The sequence below is a fragment of the Callospermophilus lateralis genome, chromosome 8 (genome assembly GCF_048772815.1).
Source record: "Callospermophilus lateralis isolate mCalLat2 chromosome 8, mCalLat2.hap1, whole genome shotgun sequence".
In the NCBI taxonomy this organism is placed as follows: Eukaryota; Metazoa; Chordata; class Mammalia; order Rodentia; family Sciuridae; genus Callospermophilus; species Callospermophilus lateralis.
In genome coordinates, this window is record NC_135312.1 from 2,412,108 (window position 1) to 2,429,023 (window position 16,916).

General features: G+C 42.3%; 1 protein-coding gene across 10 annotated transcripts in view; it reads left to right on the forward strand.

Moving 5' to 3' along the window:
- The window catches only part of Grk4 (G protein-coupled receptor kinase 4), a 99,441-nt gene that overhangs the window by 60,677 nt on the left and 21,848 nt on the right, over nt 1–16,916 (forward strand). The window lies entirely within an intron of this gene.

The following is a 16,916-nucleotide window of genomic DNA, read 5'->3' on the forward strand; positions in this document are numbered from 1 at the left end:
AGAAAGAACAGGAGCCACGTGCTTCTCCTGCACTCAAGAGAACTTTCAAGAGTCCCACTCAGGTCTACCTCTTAACTTTTTCCTGACAATAAGGATGACATTAGACTCAAGTGCCTGATGCCATGGCAACTCTAGGTCCCTTTGGCCCGTGCTGGTCAGTTCTAATTGGATTCTTTTTTTTATTATTTTCTATATTTTCTGTTGTAGCTGGACACAATATATTTTTTTATTTATTTTTTATTTATTATTACCTTTTTTAGTTGTAGATGAACACAATACCTTTGTTTATTTATTTTTATGTGGTGCTGAGGATTGAACTCACACATACCAGGCAAACACTTCACTGAGCTACAACCCCAGCCCCATATTTTTAATTAATTTATTTATTTTTAAAATTTTATTTATTTATTCTAATTTGTTATACATGACAGCAGAATGCATTTCAATTCATTGTATACATATAGAGCACAATTTTTCTTTTCTCTGGTTGTACCCAAAGTAGAGTCATACCATTCATGTCTTTATACATGTACCTAGGAGTAAGGATGTCCATCTCATTCCACCATCTTTCCTACTCCCATGGCCCCTCCCTTCCCTTCCTCCCCTTTGCCCCATCCAGAGTTCCTCCATTCCTCCCATGCTTCCCACCCTCATCCCCATTATGGATCAGCATTCACATATCAGAGAAAACATTTGGGGGCTGGGGATGTGGCTCAAGCGGTAGCGCGCTTGCCTGGCATGCGTGCGGCCGGGGTTCGATCCTCAGCACCACATACAAACAAAGATGTTGTGTCCGCCGAAAACTAAAGGAAATAAATATTTAAAAATTAAAAAAAAAAAAAAAAGAGAGAAAACATTTGGCCTTTGTTTTTTTGGGATTGGCTTACTGCATTTAGCATGATATTCTTCAACTCCATCCGTTTACCTGCATATGCCATGATTTTATTCTCTTTTAATGCTGAGTAATATTCCACTGTCTATATATACCAAGTTTCTTTATCCATTCATCTATTGAAGGGCATCTAGGTTGGTTCCACAATTTAGCTATTGTGACTTGTGCTGCTATAAACATTGATGTGGCTGTGTTCCTGTAGTATGCTGTTTTTAAGTCCTTTGGGTATAGACCGAGAAGTGGAATAGCTGGGTCAAAAGGTGGTTCCACTCCAACAAGTTTTCCAAGGAATCTCCATACTGCATTCCAGATTGGCTGCACCAGTTTGCAGTCTCACCAGCAAAGTATGAGTGTGCCTTTTCCCCCACATCCTCGCCAGCACTTATTGTTGTTTGTATTCTTTTTTAAAATATTTTTTTAGTTGTAGATGGACACAGTATCTTTATTTATTTACCTTTTAAATGTGGTACTGAGGATCGAGAACCCAGGGCCTCACACGTAAGAGGCAGGCACTATACCACTGGGCTACGTTTGTATTTTTTTTCTTTAATTTTTGTTTTTTTGGTAATTATACATGGTCAGAAAGCCTTTATTTTATTTGTTTATTTTTATATAGTGCAGCAGAGGATAGAACCCAGTGCCTCACACGTGCTAGGTAAGCGCTCTTGCCACTCAGCTACAGCCTCAGCCCATTTGTATTCTTAATAGCTGCCATTCTGCCTGGAGTGAGGTGAAATCTTAAAGTAGTTTTGATTTGCATTTCTCTAATTGCTAGAGATGATGAACATTTTTTATATATTTGCTGATTGATTGTATATTATTTTCTGAGAAGTGTTTTTTCAGTTCCTTTCCCCGTTTATTGATTGGGTTATTATTATTATTATTATTATTATTATTTTTTTTGGTGTTAAGTTTTTTGAGTTATTTATATATCCTGGAGATTAGTGCTCTATCTGATGTGTCAGGGGTAAAAATTTGCTCCCATTCTGTAGGCTCTCAGATTGTTTCTTTTGCTGAGAAAAAGCTTTTTAGTTTGAATCTATCCCACTTATTGATTCTGGATTTTATTTCTTGCGCTATAGGAGTCTTGTTAAGGAAGTTGGGGCTTAATCTGACATGGTGAAGATTTGGACCTATTTTTTCTTCTATTAGGTGCAGGTTCTCTGGTCTAATTCCTAGGTCCTTGATCCACTTTGAGTTGCATTTTGTGCATGGTGAGAGATAGGGGCTTGATTTTATTTTGCTGCATATGGATTTCCAGTTTTCCAAGCACCATTTATTGAAGAACCTATATTTTCTTCAGTATATGGTTTTGGTGCCTTTGTCTAGTATGAGATAACTGTATTTATGTGGGTTTGTCTCTGTGTCCTCTCCTCTGAACCATTGTCCACCATGCGGCCAGCACAGTGGTTTCATTAATGAGGTTCTTGGCATAAAAGTTAGCTAGTGAGATCGAAATAAACACACAGACTCAGTTACCTTTTTCTATGACCAGGTCCGAGACGGCTCCCCTCTCTGGTTCCCACGTCTAACTGCCCGGCAGGGCAGCAAGGATTACTCAGGGCTAGCAGGAGAGAGAGAGAGGGAGCACGCCAGGGAGTAGCCTTTTATTGGGGAACAAGAAATTTAGGGGATAATTCCATCCAATGAAGGTTGAAGGGGGGGCCGCACTCTAAGGTCAGGGTCAGTGATTGGGCCCCCGGGGTCAGTGGTCAGTCACACCCCGACACGGACGGGTTCTCTCAACAGGAGAGGGCCGGGAAAGCTCTGACACAGCCAGAGCGCCTCAGACCCTAACCGGGAGTCACCCAGTCACGTGTGAGAATGGCTCCCAACATATCCCCCCTTTCTTTTCTTAAAAATGAGGCAGCAGTTCACTCTCTGGAGTTTCTGCATTCTTGTTCTGAAGACTCGCCATCCTATGATCACAACACAATAGAGAATTAACAGCAAAGAGAATAATCCAATAATGTACCAGGCCGAGTGTTTAAGAATATTTCCAGGGTTGAATCCATTTAACTCCTTTAATATTTGGTTAGCCAAGGAAGAAGGATCTGAGAAATCAGCTCTATTATTTTGAATGTCTTGGATATGGTGATGAAGTTCCACAATATCCAAGCTATTATTACTATTTTGCCAAATACCTAACAAATGGTTTTTAACCTTCTCCCAATCCCAGAGAGAAGCATTGTACTTGGCAGCTGTAACACACACATATTTATAATTAGCATGGCATTTAAGCCTTTCTTTAAATTTTAAGGCTGAAAGTTCATTACCTATGTCTATAACAGTTGCCTCTAAGGCGTTTAATTTAGTTTAAATCTTTTCATCAATATTTACTTGATTACGCAGAGCCTTGGAAGTATTTTGAGCTAAATTATTAAGAAATTTTTCATGCTGAATATTCTGAGACAATGTCAGAGACGCAGAGACAGTTGAGGCAATAAAAGAGACTAGCGCCAAAACGCCAACAATTATAACTCCAATAGCACGTTTAGGTCTTGCCAGCTGGGCATGAATTTGCTGCAAGACTTGTAAACCAGCATCAGCATACCATGGCTCTGAAATATTAGCAGGTAATAAAACGAAAGAGGGCTGATGAAGTATCAGCACTCCTTTTCCTCCATTATACCTAGTAATACAATTGGTTAGGTTACATTTATTACAAGTAACAACATATCTGTCATCTATTCATTTAACTTTTACATTTCCAATAATTAAAACATAAGGAGATTGGACACAAGCTCGTAAGCCATAGCAAGATCCCTCTTTACAGTTCTTGCCAATAAATCTTGGTAAGGGTTTGTCTGTAATATGTAAGAATTCTGAGGCAGCAATTAAACACCAAATATCTTTTTGAACACCACCTTCACTATAAGTCAAAATATTACTAACAAATCCTGCAGGTGTCATAGCAGAATTTCTTCGTAACTGCCTCTTATCAATTTTTGGAGACCAGTCTAGAATATACCCACTATCTTTAGACACCTTATGTTGTACAGGAAAGGGATTTATACAATCCATCCATTTAGGAAAGGTGCCAATCTCAATTGTGGAACTATTTGAACAGTGGTGTATCCGTGGAGGTTTTGCAGAAATGACTGACTTGTTATGGGAAAGTCCCATCTTAATTACTGATCTAGTATTAGGTTTTAAGTCCCCATAAATAGAATTATTTGTCAGTCTAGGTCTACCAATTGCTGTCTTTTCTTTGAATGATACTTTCAGACAGCCAGCATGTTTATCTTGTGACCAACACAAAGGTAATTGGGCACCAAAGCCAGAATAATTAAATCTAGTCACATGATTGGGAGTAATATGAGTATCTGTAAATCCTCCCATCATGAGTGAGTCATTAGTAAATACTGGAATAGATTCTCTAGTCCACACAGCTGGGTGTACCAGGGGTGGATCTGGGAAATATGTCCAGTAAGTGTCTACTTGATCCCCCTTTACCTGACAGCCCAGCAGGGCAATTACTGTTGCTACCATCATCACTGGGGTCCTGTTCTCTCCTAGATCTCAAAGTATTCGGGAAGCCTGGATGGGGGCTCCTCCGGGTCGATCCTCAGTCACTTGAATCTGGGTTCTATCTCTTCCATGTCTGATAGCACGTTCAGGCACCCAAATAGGACGAGAAGAATTTTCTGGGAAAATACAAGCATGACCTCTGCCCCATATAAGCACTGGATCTGGGCCCTTCCACTGACCGGTCTGCAAATCTTTCCACAAAACTCTGCCTAAAGGGCCTGTTACTGAGGGAGACATTTGTCTCTCAGTAGCAGTGTGACCTTCTGCGTCACAGTTTAAAAAATTTAAAACAAACAAGGCATGATTAAGGCCATTTTGGGGAGTCATAAGTCTATCCCCCATTTTTAGTTTTTGTTATTGAAGTTTAATAGATAAATGAGCTCGTTCCACAATGGCTTGACCTTGGGGGTTATAAGGAATTCCTGTTTTATGATTAATTTTAAACTCTTGACAAAATTGTTGAAAGGAAGAGCTCACATAAGCTGGAGCATTATCTGTTTTAATCTGCATAGGGCATCCTAAAACAGAAAAAGCTGCAAGGCAATGAGAAATTACATTTTGAGTATTTTCCTTAGTACGTGCTGTGGCAAAAATAAATCTAGAATAAGTATCCACTATGACATGCACATAACATTGCTTACTAAATTGAGGAATATGAGTTACATCTATTTGTCATATTTGATTTCGTTTTAATCCACGGGGATTTACCCCTGATGGCAGAGATGGAGTGTGAATAACACACTTGGGGCATTGGCTTACAATCTGACGAGCTTGTTCTCTAGTAATATTAATTTTTTTACGTAAGCTAGAAGCATTTTGATGATGTAAGGAATGGGAAGCTAGTGCACAGTCATATGAAGACATCTGTTGACAAAAAGCTACTAACTTATCAATTTTGTCATTATCTGAAACTAAGGGTCCTGGAAGATTAGTATGAGCTCGTATGTGCCCTATGAAACATGGATATTTCCACATTAGCACTGCCTTTTGTAAATTATGAAATAATTTAAATAACTCTTGTGATGAAGTATACCCAATAACTGAAGTTTCAATATTTTTAGTAACTCCGACTGCATATAAGCTGTCAGAATAAATATTAATAGGCTCATTTGAAAAGTAATTTAAGGCACAAATCAGAGCTTGAAGCTCTGCTCTTTGGGCAGAAGTATAAGAAGTTTGTATTACCTCTGTGTGAACACGACTATAAAAACCTGCTTTACCTGAGCTTGATCCATCAGTGAACACTGATAAGGCTTCATCTATAGGATGTGCACATACAATTTTTGGAAAAATAAGTGACATTAATGATGCAAATTGTATAATTTTATCACGAGGATAGTGGCTATCTATCTGGCCAGGAAAATCAGCAAAAGCTATTTGCCATGAGCTAGAAGTTTGAAAAAGCCAATTTGTCTGTTGAACAGAAAATGGAATAATTATGATATCAGGCTCAGATCCAATTAATTGTAATATCCTAGTTCTACCTTTAATTACTAATTGAGCTATAGAATCATGAAAAGGAATTAATGTTTTTTGAGGGGAGTGGGATAAATAAATCCACTCAGTAACTCCTAATCTTTGCCATATGGCTTCTGTTGGGGTATGCTCAGTTGGAAATATTAATAAATACACCATTTCCTTAGGATCAACTCTAGTAAGCTGTGCATTTTTAATTGCATGTTCAACTTTCTTTAAAGCCGTTTTAGCCTCTAAAGTTAGCTGACGTGGAGAGGTTGGAGAAGGATTTCCTTGTAATATCTGAAATAAAGGACTTAACTCAGAAGTAGTTAATTTTAGGAATGGCCTCAGCCAATTAATATCTCCTAATAGCTTTTGAAAATCATTAAGGGTATGTAACTCCTTAATTCTTATCTGAAGATTTTGAGGATGGATTGTACGTCCTTGAATTATCTGACCTAGATATTGAAAAGGAGACACTTTTTGAATTTTTTGAGGAGCTATGCATAAACCCATTGCTGTAAGCGAAGTCTCTGAGTAAAGATTTCTGAAAGTACCTCTGGATTAGCATGAGCCAATAATATATCATCCATAAAATGAATAATATATGCATCAGGAAAGCCATTTCTTATGGGTTCTATTGCCTGGTCAAAGTATTTTTGGCACAGGGTAGGACTATTAGGCATTCCCTGTGGGAGTACTTTCCAGCAATATCTTTTAACAGGTTCCTTAAAATTAATTGCTGGGACAGTGAAAGCAAATCTCTCACAATCTCCAGGATGTAACCTTATAGAGAAAAAAACAGTCTTTTAAATCTATTACCATCAAGCTATAATCTAAAGGGATGGCTGTGGGGGAGGGAAGTCCTGGCTGTAAGGATCCCATAGGCCGAATTGCATGATTTATTGCCCTTAAATCCTGTAGCAATCTCCAATTTCCTGACTTTTTCTTAATAACAAAAATAGGTGTGTTCCAAGGACTAAGCGTTGGTTCAATATGACCAGCCTGAAGTTGTTCCTCAGCTAACCTATGAATTATTTTAAGTTTTTCCCCTGAGATGGGACACTGAGAAATACATATAGGCTCCTCTGTGAGCCAGGTAATTTTTTCAGCTGTCTTTGGGATCGGGGAAGTACTCAGGGCCCCTAATAAAAGTTTTGGCTTGGAGCATTTACTAATCTTTGTCGTGGAGACTAGTTTGTAAACAGATACTCTTCCTGAAGGGTCTCCTTATCATCTCCAGGAAAATACCTCTGACTAACTTTCTCAACTGACCTTATAGAGTTTGGAGTAACTAATAACAATCCCATTTTGGTTAAAATATCTCTCCCCCATAGATTAGCTGGTAAAGGTTCTGCGCTGTCGCCATTTTGAAATTGGGCTTCTAAGTCAAGTGGCTGAGAAGAACTCTGAGCCCCTCTAGGAATCTCTTCCGGATTTTCCTCTCCAGGAAAATTGTTTACCTCCTCTGGAGGACTCTCTAGGACCTCGGAGGTATCTCCTCTCTGATGTTGCTCTCTATAATTTCCCTGCGAACTAGCCTGATTTTGCAAGTTTAAGTTCACATTTTTAACCTTTGGCTTGGCCCCCAGTGCCTTTGTTTTTAAAGGGCTTAAGGGAAAAGGAATTAACTTAGCCTCAGGCAGGATTTTCCATTTGAATAGACTTAATGGTTCGTTGAATGCCTTTTAGCAGGTCCTCAGGGGGCCAGGAACTTTGGCCCATATATTCAAAAAGACAAACTTATAGAGCTGTCCAGATTTTCTGAATATTATCTATGCCTCCAGGTAATTCATTAGAAAGACAGACCTTTTGTAACTTTCTTCCTAATTTCTCCCAAGTAAGTAAATTTGGAGACTCTTGTTCACAAAACCAAGGACAATATTCACCTACGATCTCTAAGAATTGTAATAACTGAGCTTTCTTTATCTGTTTTCCTTTCTGATTAATTATACTGTCTAAAATCAGATATATTTCCTTATCCATAGAAGTTGAATTTCCCATTTTAATTAATTTAACGTCTCTTTCCTTCAATATCTCAAGGTACTTTTGTGACCCAAATCGTCACCACTTCCTTTATCTTTACTTTTATCTTTATCTTTATAGCGCTCCCACTCAATCTAACTAATCTAGAATGCCCCACATTGGGCGCCAATTCCACCATGCGGCCAGCGCAATGGTTTCATTAATGAGGTTCTTGGCATAAAAGTTAGCTAGTGAGATCGAAATAAACACACAGACTCAGTTACCTTTTTCTATGACCAGGTCCGAGATGGCTCCCCTCTCTGGTTCCCACATCTAACTGCCCAGCAGGGCAGCAAGGATTACTCAGGGCTAGCAGGAGAGAGAGAGAGGGAGCACGCCAGGGAGTAGCCTTTTATTGGGGAACAAGAAATTTAGGGGATAATTCCATCCAATGAAGGTTGAAGCCCCCCCCCCTGCACTCCAAGGTCAGGGTCAGTGATTGGGCCCCCGGGGTCAGTGGTCAGTCACACCCCCACACGGACAGGTTCTCTCAACAGGAGAGGGCCAGGAAAGCTCCGACACAGCCAGAGCACCTCAGACCCTAACCGGGAGTCACCCAGTCACGTGTGAGAATGGCTCCCGACACCATTGGTCTAAAGTTTATTTTGTTTCCCAATACTATGCTGGTTTTGTTAATATTGCTCTGTAGTATAGTTTAAGGTCTGGTTATAGTGATGCCAAGTGCTTTACTCTTCTTGCTAAGGATTGCTTTGGATATTCTGGGTCTATTTTATTTATTTTTATGTGGTACTGAGGATCAAACCCAGTGCCTCACATGTGCCAGGTGAGCACTCTACCACTGAGCCATACCCCAGCTGTCTAATTGGATTCTTAACCATACGTTGTTAGAGATTTTATGGTTAGAAGGAATCTTTTTTTTTTTTTAATTTCTTCTTTACTCTTTTTAAAATTATTTTTATTTTTAGTTGTAGATGGACACAACACCTTTATTTTATTTATTTATTTTTATGTGGTGCTAAGACTCAAACCCAGTGCCTTACATATGTTAGGCAAGCGCTCTATCACTGAGCCACAACCCCAGCCCAGGAGGAATTCTTATCTCCTAGAATTCTGGGATCTGATTTCTGAAAAGGGTCACAAAATTCCCCTCCTACGGGTAATTTGGGTTCCTTTTAATGGACATTATTTCGGTTTGAATTATCTTAGTGTCATCAATATGTTCAGTGTTAGGAAAACACCTCCATCTCTCCCTGCAAAGCCGGGTCCCTAAACTCTGAGTCCCCATTTGGTCACTCTTCATGAGTTCCTTCATTTCTCTGGGGGTTTATCTACCCAGTACTTGGAAATCATTCCCTAGTAAGAATTTCTAACCTTGCCCTTTTTCCTAAATCCCAGAGGGTTTTGGGGTGTATCTCTTGCCCTCATTCTCCCTCCTAGTTGGTCACCAGCTCACTCGTGAATACCTCACCCATTCTATTTTGTAGGGTGCCTGGCTCGGTTGATGTCTTCTTTAGGTCAAGTGGCTAGCTGAGAGTTGAACTGGTGTCCCTGATGCCACTCTTGTCCTAGTACCTGCTCAAAAGACCCTGATTAGGCCTTTCTGAATGCAACCTGGTCCTGTTGCATTGTCCTCTGGTGTGGGACCTTGAGCATCTCCCTTGTCACCTGGTAAGCCAGGCTTTCATGACCCTTTATGATGAGGTTTCCCGCATACTTTGTCAGCCCCAAGTCCTGCTGCCCCATGGGTCCCCTCCAGCCTGTCATTGTGAGCACGTTAGTAGTTCCCAGAACTTTTTGGTTTCCTCACATCTCCTTGCTCTGGCAGTGCTGTCCCTCTAGGAACGCCTTCTTCACTGTAGGAGCCCTGCTTGCTCTTCTCAAGTTAGCCTAATGACTTCACTCCTTCCTGGCTGCACACGTGCTCGCCACTCCATAGGGTGTGGACAGTGACCACTCCACAGCTGGTCAGACCAGCCCATGCGCTTCTTAGAACCCTGATCTTGTTCACCCTATTCCGATGGCGCTTTGGCTCTTCTTCTTTACCCTCTAACTCTTGTAGCCAAGTTAAATATTTTCCAGGTGTGACACACCAGTGTGGCAATGGAGCTGATGCAACCTCATCTTGGGTCATTGCTGCCCTGGCCATGATTCCTCTTGAGACAGAGGTGGTAGTGTCTAAATTGAGGTTGCCTTGTTGCTGTTACTTAGAAGTAGAGTCTGCTCTCTGGATGGGGCACACACCTGTAATCCCAGTGGCCCAGAAGGCTGAGGCAGGAGGATTGCAAGTTTGAGCCTAGGAAACTTAGTAAAATCCTGTCTCAAAAATAAAAGGGACCAGGTTGTAGCTTAGTGATAGATTGCTTACTCGCCATTTATGAGGCCCTGGGTTCCATCTCCTCTCTGTGAAAAACCTAAACAAGAAGCAGATTCTGTTGGCATCAATGCAGGGGTAGCCCAGAGGACATTTGGTTCCTGCATTACTCATGGAGGTGCCTACAGTTAGGACTCCTGTACTTCCCTGCAGTCTTAAAATGAATTCAGATCGACTAGAAGATGTTCATTTTCTTCATCCTCTAACCTCTGGCTGAATAGCTGGAGGTGTGGTTCCCGGCACTCCACGGGGGCTGCACCTGTTGCCTTCCTTCCACAGAATTGGCCTGCATTGAGTGCTGTCCATTGTTTGGCCACTGATTGACCAGTGGCTGTCAGCTCCTAGTGGTGCCCTCCTTTTTGTTGAGAGACTCTTAGCTCCACCTACATGCCTCGAGGGAGAGGTTTTTTTGTCGTCTTTTCCTGTTTTCAGACATTGCCACCTAACCATTTTTTTAAATCAAAACAGGTAACAGAGATGAACTTCCTTTTTGTGTGATTTTAGGTCTAATTTTTCAGCAGTCTGAGGTCAGAAAAAAGGAGGAACTTCTGAAGAGGCACCATGTGGTAGGACTTTGAGTAGTCCTTGCAGTCAGAATCAGGAACCTGGAGCCTGCCTCACGCTCCCCATTCCTGGAGGGGAGACTGCCTGGGATGGGGGGGTTCCCAGGGAGGTATCTTAAAGTGCAGTCCCTAAGGGAACCTCAGGGCTAGGGTTGCGGCACACTTGAGGAGTCTGCCAGGGGAGCCCCTCTCTTTGGGGACAATTACATGGAATAGGCTCCTGAGAGTCTCCCAAGAAGTCCTGCTTTAAATGAGGCCCAGCAGCAGCAGAAGGGTTGCCCTTCCAAGAGAGGGTACTCTTGTGAGTGTCCTGGAGACAGCAGGTGGAGCAGCCCAGCCATCCAGCTGTTTAGAAGAGGTCACGAGGAAGAAGCAAGCACCGCTTTGGCTGGCTCTGCCCTAGGCTGTGCCGTCTTGTGTCTGTTTGTTTGGAGAGAGTGTTAGGAAGTGAGTAAAAGCCATGATGTCACAGGGCCTTTTACTGCAAATATCATCATCCTGGGTGCTTCCTCTGCTCTCCACAGTCCTCGTGTATTTGTTAGATAGAAGATTGAAATAGCGAGTCCCCAAAGGTTGCCGGGCTCAGTGTGGCCCAGGAACACTGGCTGGAGGCTGCTGGGACACTGCCTGGGACAAGCAGGGACAGAGGGAAGAGCGGGCTCCCACCTGACAGGCCTGCAGTGTCAGTGCATAGGTTGCACACTTCTCAGGCCGGTGTGGTTTGTGTCCTGTCCTTGGTCTAAAGTGTTTGATGAGGAAAGAAAACAAGCAAGTGAAATAAAGTGAAGAGTCCTAAGGGAAGACCTGTGACGTACTTTTCAGTGCCAAACCAGCTTTCAATTTAAAAGTCAACCTTTCATTTACAACGAATACCCAGTTACAAAGTAAATGTGTGTGTGTGTGTATGTGTGTGTGTGTGTGCGCGCGCGCATGTGTGTCTAATGAAGAACTTCACTTTCCCCCTCTTTCCTGACACTCCGATTGCCTGCTTATTATGCCACAGTCTAAAAGGACAAGCTTTCTGCAGGGAAGTCCTAGGCTGTTAGTAACTGGATGGAGAACAGCAGCCTTCTGCGTGCTCTCCAGCCTTTCCGGGAGGGTGAGTTTTAATAGTGTAGTGTCTTTTAAAAGTTGTAAGAATTATTTTATGACTGTGCACAATATGAATGCGTGTGGATATGGTAAAAGATGGAAAATTTTAAAAGTTGACCTTTTTTATTATTTTTTTTAGTTGTAGTTGGACACAATACCTTTATTTTATTTATTTATTTTTATGTGGTGCTGAGGATTGAATCCAGCGCCTTGCATGTCTAGGTGAATGCTCTACCGCTGAGCCACATCCCCAGCCAAGAGTTGACTTTTTGAAATGTTTTCAACTTCCTTGTGTGTTCTAGCATTACAGAAATAAGGAAAACACAAAGAAGTGGGTGAAGGCCCTGAGAAGTCTTTGTTGGTTTCCAGAGCCTGTGTCTGTGGCATCCAGAGCTTCACCTCTACCCTAGTTCAGTAACTGCATGTTGTCCTCAGTCATACCTTACCCTTCAAGAAGTGGGATGTAGCCAGTTGCAGTGGTGCACACCTGTAACCCCAGCAACTCTGACTGAGGCAGGAGAATCACAAGTTCAAAGCCAGCCTCAGCAGCTTAGCAAGGCTCTAAGCAACTTAGTGAGACTCTGTCTCAAAATAAAACATAATAAGGGATAGAAATGGGGCTGGGATTGTGGCTCAGTGGGAAAGTACTTGCCTAGTTTGGGTAAGGCACTAGGTTTGATCCTTGGCACCACATTAAAATCAATCAATCAATAAATGAACAATTATTTTTAAAGGCCGGTAACATGGCTCGGTGGTTAAGTGCCCCTGGGTTCAATCCCTAATGCAAAAAAAGGTGGATGTCACTCAGTCTTGTTATCCCTTAGCATCTCTTTTTCCCAATAGGCATAAGCAGGATATGTCTAAGAGGTCAGGGCACTTGCTTAGGGTGTTGCAGGTAGGAAGAGTTGTTGGATTGGGATAGAGGTTTCCCCAACTCTAAAAGCTAGATAGTCGTTTTTCTACACCTTACTGCTTCCGAAGAATAAAGCCCATGTCACCAGGTGTGGTGTACAGTACTTGGGAAGCTGAGACAAATGGATCACTTGAGCTGGGGAGTTTGAGGCCAGGCTGGGCAGCATAGTATGGACCCATCTCAAAAGAGCAAGAGAGGAACGAGGCCCATTGTAATAATAAGGAACATCTTTTGTGTTTGTGCCCTGTCCCATGCTGTGTGGAATGCTGGGCGTGAAACATGGCTCTAGGTGTTCTCATTAGCCCTCCTTGCCATTCTCAGGAGGAGATGTTGCTTAGCATCCCCATATTTTAAAAATATTTTCTTAGTTTTTAGTGGACTTTATTTATATGTGGTGCTGAGAATTGAACCCAGTGCCTCACACATGCTAAGCAAGTGGTCTACCACTGAGCCCCAACCCCAGCACCAGCTTCCCCATATTATAGATAAGGAAAATGAGGCTCAGAGGCAAGTCCACCTGTCACACCACCAGGAGTGAATGTCAGGGTAGGTCCAAGCCTAGGCTTTTAGGGTCTGGACGACATACTGCCTCAGGTGGGAATTTAAACTTTACAGAATGACATTCATAGGTTTTAGAAGAAGGATACGCCATGAAATTTCTTTAAAAAAAAAAAAAAAAACATGCAGTGAGACCAATATATGTGATACAAAATAATTTGACTGACTTTCGGGAATAACAGTACTAGGGATTGAACCCAGGGGCACTTAACCCCTGAGCCACACCCAAAGCCCTTTTTTATATTTTATTTAGAGCTGTGGTCTTTCTGAGTTGCTAAGTGCCTTGCTAAGTTGCTGAGGATGGCTTTGAATGCACAATCCTGCTGCCTCAGCCTCCTGAGTTTCCGGAATTACAGGCATGCGTCACCACACCCAGCTCTAAAAAAATCTTAAATCCTAGCTGGTTTAATATTGTAGGCTAGGGAACGCTAAGAATGTACATAGAAATTAAAATCTTGGACCAACAGTTAGTTAGTTATTCTCTCTAGGCCTCTTTTTTCTTAGGTAGTTATTTTAATCATTAAGTCAGTTATTTTCCTTTATCTTTATGGAAAATAGAAGTTCTAAACCAAGACTTATATTAAGATTTCTGTAGTGTCAACTTTATCGAAATTCTCTTTTGCAAATGAATCCATGAACTTAAATGATTGTGTAATCCAGATAGTGGATTTATTAAATTCTGAAATATATTTCATTTGTTCTAAAGGTATCTTTTTTTTTTTTGGTACTAGGGATTGAACTCGGGGGCACTTAACCACTGAGCCACATCCCCAGCCCTTTTTTGTATTTTATTTAGAGACAGGGTCTCGCTGAGTTGCATAGTGCCTCGCTTTTTGCTGAGCCTGGCTTTGAACTCATGATCCTCCTGCCTCAGCCTCCAAGCTGCTGGGATTACAGGAGTGCACCACTGCCCCTGGCTCTAAAGGTATCTTTTAATGATCTCTTAATATTCAGACCAGGAAATTTTTTGACACTAAACTTAAAACTCAAAGCATCTTTCATTAATTCTAAGTGATACAGACCCTTAACCCTTTATACTACTCACAAAAGTGAAAAATGGTTGACAACTACTTTTTTTTTTTTTTTAATAATAGTACTAGAGGTTGAACCCATGGGTGCTGTACCACTGAGTTATATCCCGCCCCCTTTTTGTAGTGCTGGGGATTAGAACCCAGGGCCTTATGTATGCAAGGCAAGGAGTCTACGGACTTAGCCATATCCCCAGCTCCATGTCCCCCAGCCCTTTTTAATTTTTATTTTGAGACAGTTTCTTGCTAAGTTGCCTAGACTGGCTGCAAACTTGTGATCCTCTTAATTTAGCCTCAAGAGTTGCTGGAATTATAGAAGCGTGGCTGACAGGCAGTTTTGAAGACTCAAAAAACAACTGGTTCTGGAGCTGGGGATGTGGCTCAAGCGGTAGCGTGCTCGCCTGGCATGCGTGCGGCCCGGGTTGGATCCTCAGCACCACGTACAAACAAAGATGTTGTGTCCACCGATAACTAAAGAATAAATATTTTTTAAAAAAAACAACTTGTTCCGAGAGAGTAACATGCAGTGAGACCAATATTTGTGATACAAAATAATTTGACTTTCGGGAAGGATTTTGGAGTTTTTAAGACACAGCATTATGTAAAACCCAAGCTTCCCACCTTTCACCCTCTGGGGAGGCAAGACTCAGTCTGTGGCCTCAGGAGTAGTGGTGTCTTGTGGTCCCAGTTTCTGCATGTCTCCAGCTTGTTCCTGCAAGCTGTTGAGGTCATGGACTCCCTGGGACCTGAACGCATCTGCCATTAGCTTCTCCTGTTAGGTGGAGCTGGCTGGTGCACAGAGGCTGACAGCATTTGTTGATGCTGATAACTGAAGCAGAGATGAAGCTTTTAAACTTCTCTAGTAAATGGCCTTTAGTGTGTTTCTATGTATCACTATACTCGGAGGAATCCATCCACCCTGGAGTGATAACTACTGGAGATGGTTGTGGGAGACCAACCTTGCACGTGACTGAGTCACACTCCCCTGCTGGGTGCTGAGGCGCTCAGCCATAGAAATATGGCAGAGCTTTCCCCACCCTTCTTGGGTGCGAGGGTGTGTCTTGCTACAGCCCCTGGGTGAAGCCATGCTCATCTGTTCCTTTGTAATATAACCCCTTGCCCTATTCAGGATAGAATCTTCCTTGGAAGTACCTTATGTGTGTCCCCTTCTCCTACTGTGCCCTTGGGTGTGGCCTACCCAGGTGTCAGTCAGTCTGCTGACAGTGGACATCATGAAGATACTCAGCCCTCTGAAACCTGACCCTTTGTCTCATTTGAATAGCTTCTCCTTAAAAAAAGGGGTCAGCGCGTGCTCTCGATCTCTCTAACCCTTAAGGTCAGAGGAGCTGTCACAGCGACCCCAAAGAAAAAGGTATTTGTGTCTCTTGTGTGGTTATTTCATGCAGCCCAGTTAGCCCAGTTCAACCCCTGAGCCTTTTAGTCGTGAGAACAGAAACCCGGCAACTGTTGTCCAACATGGGAGCCAAAGGTCTGAGTCTTTAAGCCACCGGGACAAAAGTGACAAATGCTGGCTCATAAGGAGTTACATTACAAAGGAACAGGTGAGCGTGGCTTCACCTTGGGGCTGTGGGAAGACACACCCAGGCCTTGCACCCAAGAAAGGTGGGGAAGCTCCTTTCTGTGACTGAGCGCCTCAGCACCCAGCCAGGGAGTGTGACTCAGTCACATGCAAGGTTGGTCTCCCACAGATGGTCCAAATGTTTACGAGTTCCTAGAGGGACAGCACTGCCAGAGCAAGGAGATGTGAGGAAACCAAAAAGTTCTGGGAACTACTAACGTGCTCACAATGACAGGCTTGAGGGGACCCATGGGGCAGCAGGACTTGGGGCTGACAAAGTATGCGGGAAACCTCTTTAGAAGACTAACATCTCAGAGCACTTCTGTGCTCTCATCTTCCCAGCAATCTTGTGAAGGAAGGGTCACATCCTTTCACGGAGAAGAAAGCCACCCCAGGGTTGAGTGTTCTGTCTTTCTCTGTAAGAAGAAAAATCTGAACTCTTTGCTGGCAGTTTCATCAGAATGGTTTGAGGTAGTTTTTTTTTGTTGTTGTTTTTAGTTTTTGTTTTGTTTTGTTTGGAAATTTGACTCTTGTTAAATAAGGTTCATGAGATTTTTGTCCATTTGGAATGCTTTCATTGAAAATAATTTTTTATTATTTTTATTTTTATCATGTGGTATTGAGGGTCGAACCCAGTGCCTCACACATGCTAGGCAAGTGCTCTACCACTGAGCCACAGTCCCGTGGCTTCTATCATTGAAAATAATTAGGAAAAAATGTTATTAGAAATTCCACTGAGGAATTAGATGGTTAGCTGTGCATTGGATTTCTTTTCCTTGTAATTGAATTATGGATTGACAAGCAGATGACCTCTTTCCCAGGCAAGAGGGCAGGAGTTTGGTGTGCAGGAGAGTAAGGGCAGGCAGGGCCCATTTGAACCTAACAGTTTTTCAGTAGTGAGTCATCGGGTGTACGGATGGGTGTGTCACATAGGTTTATCTGTAG